Source organism: Pinus tabuliformis, chromosome X, assembly GCF_031772625.1.
Source record: "Pinus tabuliformis cultivar Carrire ecotype Pingquan chromosome X, CPIR1, whole genome shotgun sequence".
Classification (NCBI taxonomy): Eukaryota; Viridiplantae; Streptophyta; class Pinopsida; order Pinales; family Pinaceae; genus Pinus; species Pinus tabuliformis.
The window spans coordinates 490,692,351-490,706,356 of NC_142308.1; positions in this window are offsets into that span (position 1 = coordinate 490,692,351).

Genomic DNA, 14,006 nt, shown 5'->3' on the forward strand with positions numbered 1-14,006 from the left:
CACATTTTTCTCCAAATATCTATCGATCTATAATAGTTCTTTTGCATTCTCTTTTCTTTCATAGGTACACACGTATACTTACTAATCAAGGAATAATACTAGAGTTGAATAAGAATTACTATAAGCAGATTTATATACTATCGTACCCATCATCACCATACATATACAATCCATTCTTATTTATTTATCATAAATCGATAACATAGACATGCATTTGTTGTTTACATAGTCATTCAATTCTTCATTAGTTATTAATTTTCTCTCTATTTATATTCATAATAATAATTTTATGTTGAACTCATAACTCATAATGAAACATGTAATTATATATAAACCAAATATAAATCTAGTAATATCATATCTTCATGCATGCATTAAAACATTTAAGTAATAGTAATCAACATATGTGCACAACAAATTCTACATGCATAATTAACATAATTTCTTTATCATTTCCTAATAGTTCAAAGCAATAAGTAACCCAGTATTAAAAATAAAATAGACCAATAATTCTCATATAAATATAAACCAACGCATGGGGAATATTCAGGATTGGAGCACGTTCCACCCAACCATGAATTACCTCTGTTAGTCCCCTCCCCCTCGAGTTAAAAGCTTCTTGCCTCCAAAATAAGCAACCTCCTTGATTCTTAGGTGGTTTGTTTTATAGTTTTCTTCCCATTATATATTTTTTTAGCAGTGTCCTACTTTAAGGTCTGTCATCCTTTTTCCTATGCCTTTTTTTTTTCCTGAAAAATGTCTTTTTCTTTTACTTTAAAGCATGTCTTTCTCACCCACAGTGCTTCATTCCACCCCACTTAGTATTTCTTTCCAACTAAGTGATTAACATAATATTTCTCTCATTGTGTTAATTTTAATTTTTTGTTTTTAATTTTTTTTTTTTTCTCCTAGGGATTTTTAGGAGACTTTTAGGGAAGGTCTATCATATGGACTTGACCAGCAATATATTTTACTAAGTCGACAAGAATTCTTCTAAACTCTAGTGTTCTTTCCTTATTATTCCCAAGAAATTTATTTATTAACTTGAATAATAATAAAATAATTACATCATCACATCAGTCTCATCATGGCTTCCATCACCATTAAATACAATAATATTTGAATGTCTAAAAATAGTAAATGTTTAAAAATCAAATCCATAGGGGTGTTACATCTTCCTCCCTTTAAATAAAAATTGTCCTCGGTGTTTTCTTTCAATTCCCTTCCTCTTGGAACAACGTTGAAAATGTTTCTCGCATTTCGTCCTCCATCTCCCAAGTAGCCTCCTCTGGGGTAAATTACTTCCATTGCACTTTACCTTAGGTGATGGCTTGATTCTGGAGCATGCTTTCTCTCCGATCTAAGATTTGAAGTTGTGGCTCTACCTGTTGTTATCACTCCAAAATTTATTTTGACTTGTTGAGAAAGAAATGATAGAGGTAACCACAAACCAACTTTGGAGATTAGGACCTAACCTTCCTAATTCTCAGAGAGGGATCTCTCTTTATGATTTAACTTTGTTTAGTTAATTGGTTTTAGGCTAGTTATGATTGTACTTGGGTTTTGATTTGGATTTGGTGGTGGGATCACTTAGATGGATAGAGGGATGTTTTTTACCATTGGGCTATGGGGTCAAATGTCAAGCAAACAAGACTGGATCAAGTTCTAAAAACAATGTCTACAGGGCAAGGTAGCTGAGTTACTTCAGATCTTAAGGTTGGATGGTGAAGTGGGTTTCAATCAGATCCAAAGAGAAATTAAGGGTTCCTTAGGCCGGATTATGAAAGAAGTGAAAGAGGTCAACCAGGATGGGAGAGCAATTAAGGATTCTCAGATCCAGATATCAGAAGAAAACATAGAAATGATCAACTATTCAAAACAGAGTGTACTTAAACAAATTCTGAGATAAATTTCCAGTTAATTCATTTACTTTAGATAACATGTAAGTTTGTGAAATACATAAGAAGATAACAAATTTGACAAAGAAAATACTTCACTGTAATAGCTCAACACATGAATCTTGTAATGCAATCTTTTTATTCCTTAGTCGAGTCTCCTGACTTGAAAAATTGGTACACTAACCCTCAGGTTTTATGATCAATACAACTCTACAAATGTATGGCAATCCACACCCAATACTTCGAATTATGAAGTATTTATATAGAAATAGTTTACAAAATATCCCAAACTGCCTTGGGAATTAATCTAGGAGAAAGAAATATCTTCATGCAAGAAGATAGAGACAAATGTTCAACTGCTGTATGTTGTCCCTGTTTATTAGGTTGTGTTGTTATTTATGCTCTGATATTTTGCTTTTTATTCTCTGCTTTGCTGTTGGTCTTCACACTGGCTCTTCTTTGTACTTTGACCTTTCAACTGATACTCTTTTACCTGGTTGATCTATCATTATCCTTTTGCTGTGTTGTTTTCACCTTACTATACACTTTTACATTTTGATTGTGTATCTTTATAGTAATTCATTCAATTTCTCCCATGTTTCTGCATCTGGTAATTGGATATTTACCATCTTCCTGTATATTTCATTTGCCTCCGTGTACTTGGAAAAAGTGGGTTTATTTACAAAAAGGTGTTTTACCTCATGCTAGAGGTAAAACAAGTTCTCAAAGGTCTGATACAGGACCTTGCTAGTAGGCATCCCCTTCATAGAGGAAGTATTTACCTGATCCCTTGCCACTTCTCTAATTCTTCTGTTGTAGTCTCCCTGTGGCATCAATTTGTCATTTATTACTAAGGGATTGGGTAAACCCTTTTGCCTCAAAACTTAAAACTTAACCATGAATCTGTCTATAGCCAGTTGCATGGTTTGGCATTTTTCCTCAAGGTTTAGCATTAAATTTCTCTTAGTGATCACCTTCTTAACCTCCAATATTGTACCTTTCCTGTCAGGTATCTCCATCTCTTGTAATTCATATTTGTTCTTGGTGTTGAGGAAATGAATTATTCTAGTGGCTTCCTCTGGCATATCTCCTAGTTCTGTTTTAACTCTCTGTATGGCTTTTGTAGCCTCTTTCACTAAGTCTTTTTGCTCAAAGATTACTTGGATGGATGGCCAAGTATCATTGACAGAGTCAATGATATTGGCTCATAACTGTTCCTTGGCTTGGCCAAGTGGTTCCTTTAATGTCAGCTATTTCTCTAGCCTCTTTATCCTTTCATTCATTATGGTTGCCTTTTGTACTTCTTTGTGCATAATCTTGGCAAGCTTGTCTAGACTAATTATCTTTTCTTTAAGCTTGTTCATCTCTATGGTTTGAATGGACATGTGTTCCATTGCCTTGACCAACTTGCTTGCCTCATCACCTAGCTGGGTTGCTGCTGATGTCGAACCTGTTGTTTCCTAAGACACAATAGAAGCTGGGAGGGCTGTAGCCAGAGGAGCTGTAGGAGCCAATGATGTTGCCAAAGTGGATGGTACTACAGTAGTGACTATTGGGATAACAATGGCAGTGGCAGTTTCAAGACTAGCTTGTTTTAACTGTATCAAGCTGTCTAACTCCTTCTCCATTTCCTTTAGTTGATCATTAAGTTGGAGAACAAGGTCCATCATCTCCTCCTAATGAGTTTGGCTCTCAAGGACCTCTTTTGTCTGTGGGTGCTCTGAATGAGGCAATTTGAGTTGTTTTTTGAGAGCAACAATGTCCTCATTCTTTTTCTTTATTAACTTCTTAGCAGCCTTGATATCATTGGGATCATGTCCCAACTCAATTACCAAGTCCTCCAATGACTTGATCCTATTGTCCTTGGCTTGTGAGGAGGCCTTTTCCAATTTGTACTGTGTTGTAATGTTGTCCAATGAACTTTGCAACTTATGTGTAGCCATAGATTTTCCTATCAAGGTGGAATAAATCATCTCACCTGCTTGCTTGTGGAACTCAATTTGGTCAATGGGATGAACATCCCTAGCCAAAACCTCAAAGTTTGTTTTCCTGTAGTCAGCTGATGTTTTTGGCTGCTGGACTGTAGGCTGCATGAATGACACCTGCATTTTTCCTGTTTTGATGTCAAAAGCTGACATCAACCTGCTTTGATTTGCTGGTGTGTGCTTGAAGTACTGAGCATAAGTCTCAGCCTTCAACTTCTCATTCCTCAACTTAATTTCTTTATATCTATCCTTGATATCCTTTTCTTTATCCACTGGCCTGGTGAATGAAGAAACCTCAACACTGAGTTGTCTCTCAATAAGTTGAGTGTTTGATGTTGAGGGCTGCTGTGTTTCTCCTGAAGTTGTTGTGCCTTTGCTTCTTTCCACCATTGTATCAGTGTCAATGATTTCCACTGATTCAATGGTGTCTTCCTGTTCAGTTACAAGATTAAGCTTGGGCCTCTTCCTGTAACTGATCTTGAACTGTTCATCTGTGGTTTCCATAGCTGAACTGGAACCTTCTTCCCTGTTTCTCTTTGGGTTCCTGTCTTCATTTGCTGGAGTCTGTAAAACAGGAGGAATATTCATTGGTTCTCCTAGTTCTGGAACCTGTAGGAAGGAACTTTCATCAATTTGTTTCTCTACATTAATCAATGTATTTTCTACATCAACTACAGTATTGTCCATGTCTATTAGAGTGTTTTCCAACCATTCTGATTGGTTGGAAAACCTCTCAATGTCTGGTCTGGGATGATGGATGAAAGGTCCCAATTTGACCTTGATCCTCAGCTTATTTATGACTCCATGAGGGTCATACTGCCACATAAAGCTGTTTTTGAATTTCATTTGCTACAAAATCTTATCTGCCTTTGGTCCAGCTTCTCTAGTATTACAAATGAAGGGGCCCAATTGATTTTTCATTTTGAATTGGGTTTTCTTCCTAGCTGCTAGGAAGTTGACTTCATCAGAATTGATAATCTGCCTAAAGTATTCTAGTGAAAATATCCTCATGGGGAGGTATTTGGGCAGTTTGTAAGGGGAAAGTTGGCATCCATATATTCTTATTTCTGTGTGGTTCTGGTATAGATACTAGTCTCCCACCTTACTGTTCTTGGCCAATTGTAACACTCTTTTGATTTCTTGATTGATTCTGGGCTGAGGGCTACTGGTTAGCATATTCATAACTGGATGGACAAATGAATCAATGAAGTCCTTGTAAGTGAATATAGTGGAGTACTTCTGGATCAAGGGTGTCCAATAGATAACTGACCTTGGATTTCCTTTGGTATCCAACTTCTGGATGCTGACAGGGAATTTATCTGACTGGTAGTATAAAAACATGTGAAATAATATAGATGAGTACTTGAAGACTCTCTCAGTAGGTAGTCTGGTGAACTGCTCATGCATCCTATCTGCTATGAACTGAGCATAATTGTAAATTACAACAAGAGGCTTGCCTAGGCTAAAAATGGAAAGGAAAGCCAGGACAACCTCATCCACATGCTCATCTGTGGTATATCCTAAAATGCAAGAGAGCATGGTAATAATATGTTTGCCTCTCTCAGAAAAAATGGTGGCAGCATAAGGGGGACTATCTGTGGGAGTATGACATTCCTCTATGATGAAAGTTTGGAAAATTTGGGCTATTTTGGGAAGGTCTAACTTGGTATAAAGGTCCATAAAGTCTCTAATATACAGTGGGGTCTCATTAGGGCTTGGTTGGATCTGCAACCTTTGGTTAATGGATTCTACAGTGATGGTAAACAACACTTGTTGGTCAGGGGTGACAATGGCTCTTTGGCTGGGAATGTAGCAAGCATGACAGAAGTGGATGATTTCTAGGAATGAGTGTACTTCTGGAAGCAAATACTTGGGTAAATTAGACTCCCAAAGGTGAATATCATCATTTTGGTTTAATAACTTGTCCTTACTTTAGCAATGGAGCTTTAGAAGGTAGGCATGGGAAGTAGTATCCTTTATATGGAAGTCTTTGTCTACTAATGCAAGGTGGTTGTTGTCTAGGTGAGGGGTTTGCAGAGGTCTCACCCCCGGAGAGGTTTGGGAAGCCATAATTGGGTTTTCAGATTTGAATTAGGCCTTGAGGGGTTTCAAAAGTGAGGTTTGTAGGATCTGGTAGAGTGGGTGGGTAATTACAGTTTGTACAAGGGTTTGGGGTATACAAATAAATTTCTCTTCAATTTAGGCAAGTTTCTTAATTAATTTCAATTAATTAACTGTTCAATTAAACTGTGCGTTTTCAAATTGAAGGGTTGTTCTGGTTTTTCCCAAGAATACTTAGAACTTGGCGATTTGGCTTGCAAAATTGGTTCAATGGTGAATGCAGAGGGTACGGTGGCTTCAACTGTCAACTAATTTCTTTAATTAGGTATCCGGAGCTTCTTCAGGCGGCAGACGGTGGGAAAATTGGTGGCAGAGGATTTAGGGTGTCGCAAATGGCTAAGAAACAATTGCAGTGAAAAACGAGGGAAAAGAGCAATTTGGGGCTTTTTCGACCTTTTAACAGGTAACGGTCACATCTTGGCACGGAAATAATCAATGAACAGTGGCCAATTTTTGGTTTGGGCAGGGAGGTGGTTTTTTGGGCCATCGCACCGGTTTTGGAGGGCATGTGGTATTTTTCACGAGCATGCGATCTAGCCTGGTACCACCATGTAGAAGAGCAGTGCCCAGGCAAAACCGCGAATCTCACATGCTCTTAGGTTGTTATCAATCGAACGATGAACCCATGCGATATGGCTGTACGCCGTCGAATCTGGGGGTAGGAGATCAGAGGGCTATCACATGGTTAAGTTGCATGGATAGAATCGGGAAAGGGATTTGTGAGGCCCAGGGTTTAATTACAAATAATTGTAATTAACTAGTAAATAAGGTTGAGATTTTAATATAAGTAGCGGGTATTAAGGTGGGACCATGGGTTATGTAGCGGGGGTTTTTTAACTACACCAAGTGTTGGTGGGTTAAAAAGGTTTGTTGGGGAAATATGAAATGGGGGAGGTTAATTACATAATCCGGGGGCATAAAAACTTAGGATAAGGGGGTTTTTATGGGTTTTTAGAGGGAAAGGAGAAATTAATAAGGGGGGAAGTAATATTTGTAATGGGGAATGGGTTTCACACTAGGGAAAGGGGTTTTGGAAAGGGGGAATGATTTTTGAAGGGTAATTTCTAGGGGAATTTGTGAAACTCAGGGGGAAGGTCAAAATGAGGGGACAAAGGGTATTTATAAGTGATGAAGGGATCATGGGGAAATTAGCAAGTATGTGGGGGTGTAGTGAAATGAGGGGAAATTAGTCAAACAAGCTTGGTGGATATCCCTTGCTTTCTCATAAATCCTCCTGCACATGAAACATAGGATCAAGCATGATAAATGTGCTTTTCATTCAACGACCTTGTGCATTTGCAACCTTTCTTCTACCTACCCTTTATTTATCCTAACATTTTTTCTTCATTTATTGGGTGAATTTGATCTTGCTGATCCTTTATTTCCTTTTCTTTTGACAAGCAAACTATCTAGTTCTAACCTTATAACTTCCAATGGCTCAGATTAAACTGATGATCTCATTTTTATTCTCTACCTAACTACTAATATACCAAGGTTAAATAGTTTGGCTAGACCTTTATTCTCTATCTATCAACATGAAATTTAAAGCATGAATGAGTCAAGATTAAGCTATTTGACCATCATGGATTGTGGCATTTCTGACAAGCTGCACACAATCTTATTTCGCATAGTAAAATAAAATGTAGTGGCATTTGAATTTGCATGCTTTCATGATCTATTTTATTTCTTTTTGGGGTTCATATTTTTCATGTTTTTGATCTTTTCTCTTTCTTTTTGTCTTTTGATTATTCTTTTAGGACATACCCTCTTTACATTTTTTAATTTTTAATATGGAAAACATTTTGTAGAAAGCAAAAGTATGTACAATATTACAAATCTAACCATAACCAATTCAAAATTATGAATCCAATTATTATAGGACCCTAACAATGGCTCCACATGGGGATGGCATTTCCTGGTGAAATGTCAAGAAATTTAAGATTAGTGGCCTTTGAAACTGTGACTTTAGTTAGCTTGTAAACTTCTCTTATGTGATTATGCTTTATTCATACTTATGATGGTGAACCTCTCAAAGTTCAGGGCCTTATCTCCAGGCTTCAACTTCAAAAGATTACCATCCAATCCAATCTAAACTCTGCAATGTTATATTCAATGAGTAAAATAAAGTGAACTATTGTTAATATTTGGATAAGTAATGCTTCAGCATCCTACCATTGACCGATCCTCCTCGTAGATCTGTTCCATCTAACTGTCTCAAGAAAAATGCATTGTTACCTTTGTAACCATAAATTATATAAGGGCCTTGCCATAGAAAATCAATTTGCCATGTTTACCCTTATCTGCTCTTCTAGAATCCCATTTAAGTACTTTGTCACCTATGTAAAAATCATCAGCTTTGGTCTTTTTTGTCAAAAATCTTTTTGATTTTATCCTGGATCACTTGTGATTTGACATAGACTTCTTCTTTGGTTTTCTATTGGTGTATTGTCTGATTTATCCTCCTTTGGATATCATTTGGTTCTACCTACAACTCTTTAATGATCTTCATCACTAGTACTACTAAATAGGATGGAAAAATAACATCCATTCCATATACTAATTGATAAGGAGATGTACCAATGGAAATTTTAGTAGTTAGTCTGTCTGCCCGTAAGGCATTTACCAAGTTTTTGTTCCATGTCTTCTTGTTGTCTTCTAGTAGTTTCTTAATGATATTGACAAGGCTTTTGTTTGAGGATTATGCAAGTCCATCACCCTGAGGGTAATAGGCAGTGGAATGGTTGAGGGTAATGTGATATTTGTTGCAAAAGTATACCATTTTCTTGGATTTAAAAGCAGCTACCTTATTAGTAATGAGCTTTTGGGGGCATCCAAATCTTGACAGGATATTGTTTTCAAGGAATGAGATAATGACATAGTCTGTGGCTTGTCTAGAAGGGATGGCTTCTATCCATTTGGTAAAGTAATCAGTGACTGTCAAAATCCATTTATGCTGGGCTGAGGAGGCTGGGTGAATTTACCCAATGAAGTCTAAACCCCATTGTTGAAATGGCACTTCTGTGGATATGGGTTTGAGAGGTAAAGGTAAAAGCTTCCTTTTGCCCTCAAATATTTGGCACTTGTGACAGGAGGTCACATGTTTCTTAACATCTGCAAAAAGGGTGGGCCAGTAAAAACCTGCCCTTAGGATCTTGTCAGTAGTTGTTTTCCAATATAAGTGTCCTCCACAATCTCCTGCATGAAATTCTTGCATAATTTTTTCAGCTTCATCTTTCAATAAGAAATTTAATAGAATGCCACCATTATCTTTCCAAAATAAAGCATTATCTATGATACAATATTTCATTGATTTCATTTTCAAAAATCTAGCTTTAGTTCTAGATAAACCAGGAGGAGCTTGTAAGTTTAGTAAGACAAATATGATATCTGCATACCAAGGTGAATCTGTAAAAGGTTCACTGATCTGTGGAGTCGCCATCTCTTCTTGATCATCTAGGGCACCAATGAAATTTATATCTAAGGCTTGACAGTTCGATTTAGCCATGAGTTTAGCTAAACCTTGGCCTTTGATAAGTTTTGTAGGCTTTATTTCTATGTCATATTCCAAAATAGTGGCAATCCATTTGCCTCTCTTTCCTTCAGGCCCATCCTGTGTCAGAATGTCCTTTACTACTAAATTTGGAACATAAGCAATGATGTGTGAATACAAGATGTATACTCTAAAATCTTTAATAGCTTTCACTAAAGCAAGTGCTTGCTTCTCCATTATATTGTACTTTAGTGTGGCATCTCTTAAAGATTTACTGAAAAATGCAATGGGTTGCTCATATCCTTGATCATTCTTTTGCAACAAGACTGTCGCAATAGTATGTTCTGAAGCAAAAGAAAAAAATTATAAAATCTTTTTGAAAATTAGGACATATGAGGACTGGTGTTTTGGTAAGGGATTCCTTGATTGCCTCAAAAGACTGTTTAGCCTCTACTATCCACTTAAGTGTTGAATCTTTCTTCAACATGTTGTTTAGTTCTCTAATTAATTCTACTAAGTTTGAAATGAATCTCCTAAGAAAATTTATTTTGCCTAAAAATGACTGTAATTCTTTGATGTTTCTAGGATGAGTGATGGTCAGGATTGCCTCTATTCTAGCTAGATCTATTCTAATTCCATCTTTGGATATTATGTGTCCCAATACTTTACCTTCTTCTAGACCAAAGAGTGTCTTTTTGGGATTTAAAGAAATACCAAATTTTCTACATTTAATGAAAACTCTTCTTAGGTGATCTAGGTGTTCATTATCTGATTTTGAAAACACTGTAATATCATCTTGGTAGACTACTAGAAAGTCATGAATTTCTTTGGCAAAGGCTATATCCATAGCTCTTTGGAATGTAGCACCTGCATTCATTAATCCAAAAGGCATTTTCAAATACATGAAAGTACCCCAAGGAGTAGTAAATGCAGTTTTTGCTTGATCCTCTGGTTGAACTAAGATCTGGTTATATCCAGAGAATCCATCAAGTAATGAAATTCTGGATGAGCCTACTACCCTCTGAAGAATGTGGTCCATTTTTGGGAGAGGATAGTTGTCTTTTAATGAGACTTTGTTCAAGTTTCTGAAATCAACACAGAGTCTGATTTCTCCTGTTTTCTTCCTAGTAGTGACTAAGTTTGAGACCCAATCTGAATATCTAATGGGAGCTATGATTTGGGCATCATACATCCTTTTTACTTCCTTTTCAATGAGTGGCATAAGAACTAGATTAATTCTCCTAAGCTTCTGTTTAAAGGGTTTATGATCTTCTTTGATAGGTATCTTGTGTTGAATTATGCTGGTGTCATAAGACTTAAGGTCTTCATAACTCCAGGCAAAGACATCTTGAAACTCTTTGAACATGTTTATGTATTTAACCTTTTCATTTGGAGGTAAGGCTTTTGATATTTTAATGAGCTTGGGTTTTTCTTCAGTTTCTATGTTACATTCTTCTATATCTGCTCTTAAAGGCTCTATTTTGGGTTTCCTAGCTACATCATTTGCATCAAACAAATAATCTAATGGGACTAATCCCTTGGGCAAAAAATTATCTTTAAGGTTTAAAATTTCAGGATCACCATTCATTATTTCTTCTATTTCTACATTTTATAAGTTATCTATTTCTACTTTAGTGAAATTAGTGGGTTTACCTATATCTAAAGCATTTATATCTATTTCACTATCTATGTTATTATCTACTATACAATCTGTATCTCTATTACAATTTTGAAACTCTCCTTCAACATTCATGAAATCATAAATTTGAGAATCTTGTGAGCAAATCTGCCAATACTTCAAATTGTCAGGTATGATAGGCCTATGTCTCACTTCTGCAGTGTACTGTTGGTTGGGTTGAAAAGACAATATGTAGGTACTAGCAAAAGTGGCCAGACTGTGAGCTTGCATAATCAGTTTCCTAGGAATAGCAGCAAAGTCAGTTTCCAGAAGGTCCTTGATCAAATCTAGGACAGTCTCTCTATATTGGCTAAGTCTGGGATTATTCACAGAGTATTCACCTTTGATTTGTTTAATAATCAATTCTGAGTCTCCCATGATAGAAACTCTCTTGGCTCCAAGTTTTCTAACCATTTGTAGTCCTAATATTAGAGCTTCATATTCTGCCATGTTGTTTGTGCATTTAAATTTTAATCTAAATGCATGACCTTCAAAATGATTATTCTCCATGTTGTGAATCCAAACTCCTGCACCTGCTCCTAATCTATTCATAGAGCCATCAAAATCTAGATGCCACAGGGACTCATGAAAAATGTTTTCACTATGAGGTGTTTTGTATTTTTCTTCTACAACTGTGATTTCATTTTTTGCATTGTCTGAATTGTACAAGATAAAAGAGTCCATATTAGAATGCATGGAGTATATAGGGAAATTATGAGGTTTTTCTGCACTACTCACCATGTATTTCATCAATGTTTCTCTATAAAGTTTTCTTTGTTGACCAAAAACAAATATGGTGGCATATGACATGTCTAATTGTAAAGATCCTTGCAATTTTTCTCCCCATGAGTGAGATAAGAGCATTCTAAACTTAGGTGGGATATCAACAACTACTATGTCCATGACAATACTCTTTGCTGGGCATTGGACTAGAGTTACACACAAATTCTTAATCAGGTCGAGGCATTTAACTCGGCTAGAGTCAAAGGAAAACAATTCCTTATATGGTCTGGTGATATCTAAATTTAGTCTCTCCATGATTGCTTTTGGCATTAAGTTATGGGATGCCCCTCAGTCTAGCATAGCATTATGTAATATTTTATCATGAACATTCAAGCTAATGTAGAAAGGAGGGATACCCCCTTGCTGATGTGTGCCATTTACTTCAAGGTCAAACAATAACTCATGTTTATCATCATTCAAATTCACAACATCCTCTCCTTCACCTATATTTAATGTTTCAATGATTTGTGATATATATGATTCATTTTTTACTAGCTTGGTCAAAGGAACTGATTTTTTCAATTTTTCTATCTCAGTCTTAATTTTGAATGGAAAATGAGTTTTGTCTGATTGGATGAGATCTTCCTTAGTAAATGTGGTCTGTGTATTTTTATCTTCTTTTTCAGTACTTGGCACTTCAGTCTGTGTTTGAGCAGTTTTGTTTTGAATTCTCTTATTTGGAATGATTTGAGTAACAGTTTCAGTTTGAGTTTCAAATGAAGTTATATCTACAATTTTTGGGCTGGAATTCTCCTAAGTTCTCCTGGGGAGAATTTGTAAAACTTTGGTCACAGGAGCTTCTGTTATCTTTTTAGTGTGGGTTTGGATTGATTTCTTAGTGGGAATTTCATTATTCTTTTTACTTCTAAGGCTGTACTGTTTGTGAACCTCATATATAGCAGATTCATAGCCTTGTTTGAAGTCAAAGGATTCTCCAGATTCTAATTGCAATTGTTGCAGCATGTACAATTCCTGTTCTTCTTGAGTAAGAAAAACAACTTCTTCATTTTTAATCCCTAATAGGTTTATTTGGGTGTCATCCTCTTCTTCATGGTTTTGTGAACCCTTAGCATAGTTTTCCTGGAAGGGTGGTCTAATTTGTTGATCTGGTATATCATTCTTTCCAGTGTTAGGATTCTTCCTAAAGTTGGGGTTTCTTATTGGGGGTGGCTATTGATTTTCCCACTGAGTTTTTCTTTCCATGTTTTCTAATCTATCCATTATTCTTTCTACACTCTTTGCTAAACTATCTATTTTACCATCAGAAGTGGAAGTTTCCTCTTTAATGACAACTCTTTTTTCATTTCTCATCCTAGCTTTCTTAGCTAATAGATTGGCTTCTACACTAACAACATTACTTTGCATTTGTTCCAATGTTTCAGGGTTTCTTTCCCTTAATTGGTATGACATGTCAGTGTCAAAACCATCAGGAAATTTGATCAATGCTAGGTTTGGTGGAGGTTTAATATTAGCAGGGATTGCATTGTAGATGCTATTGAACCTAGTACAATAATCTTGAACTGATTCATTAGGAGCTCTTCTAATGTTATCATATTCAAATAGTATTTGTAAAGGGTTTTTCTTTCTTTCCCATCTATCAATGAATAATCTATGAAAAGCAGCTAAATCTGCAATATGATTAGCAGGTAAACCTTTGAACCATTTCTTAACATCTCCTATCAATGTTTGGGCAAATAACCTCATTTGGACATCAGACTCATCAATTTCATGCAATTCAAAGTAATCAGTCATTTTGTTCACATGCTGTTGGGCAGTATACTGACCAGTAGCATCAAACAAAAAGATTTTTCTTTGGTAATCTTGGGGCATGCCATGTAGTTGTGCTGGTAAGACCAAAGGTGCATATATGTCTGCCATGGCTGAGATTTTGTTTTGACTAGGGGGCAAAGTAGTGGTGCTAGAAGAAGGACTTGAAATGGGTGGAGATGAACTTGAGGTGTTTGGTTGAAGAGGAAGCTGAGGAATAATTGGTTTAGGGGAATGAATTGTGGTGGATATTATAGGTGAGGTGGTAGTAAATGAAGGTGTAT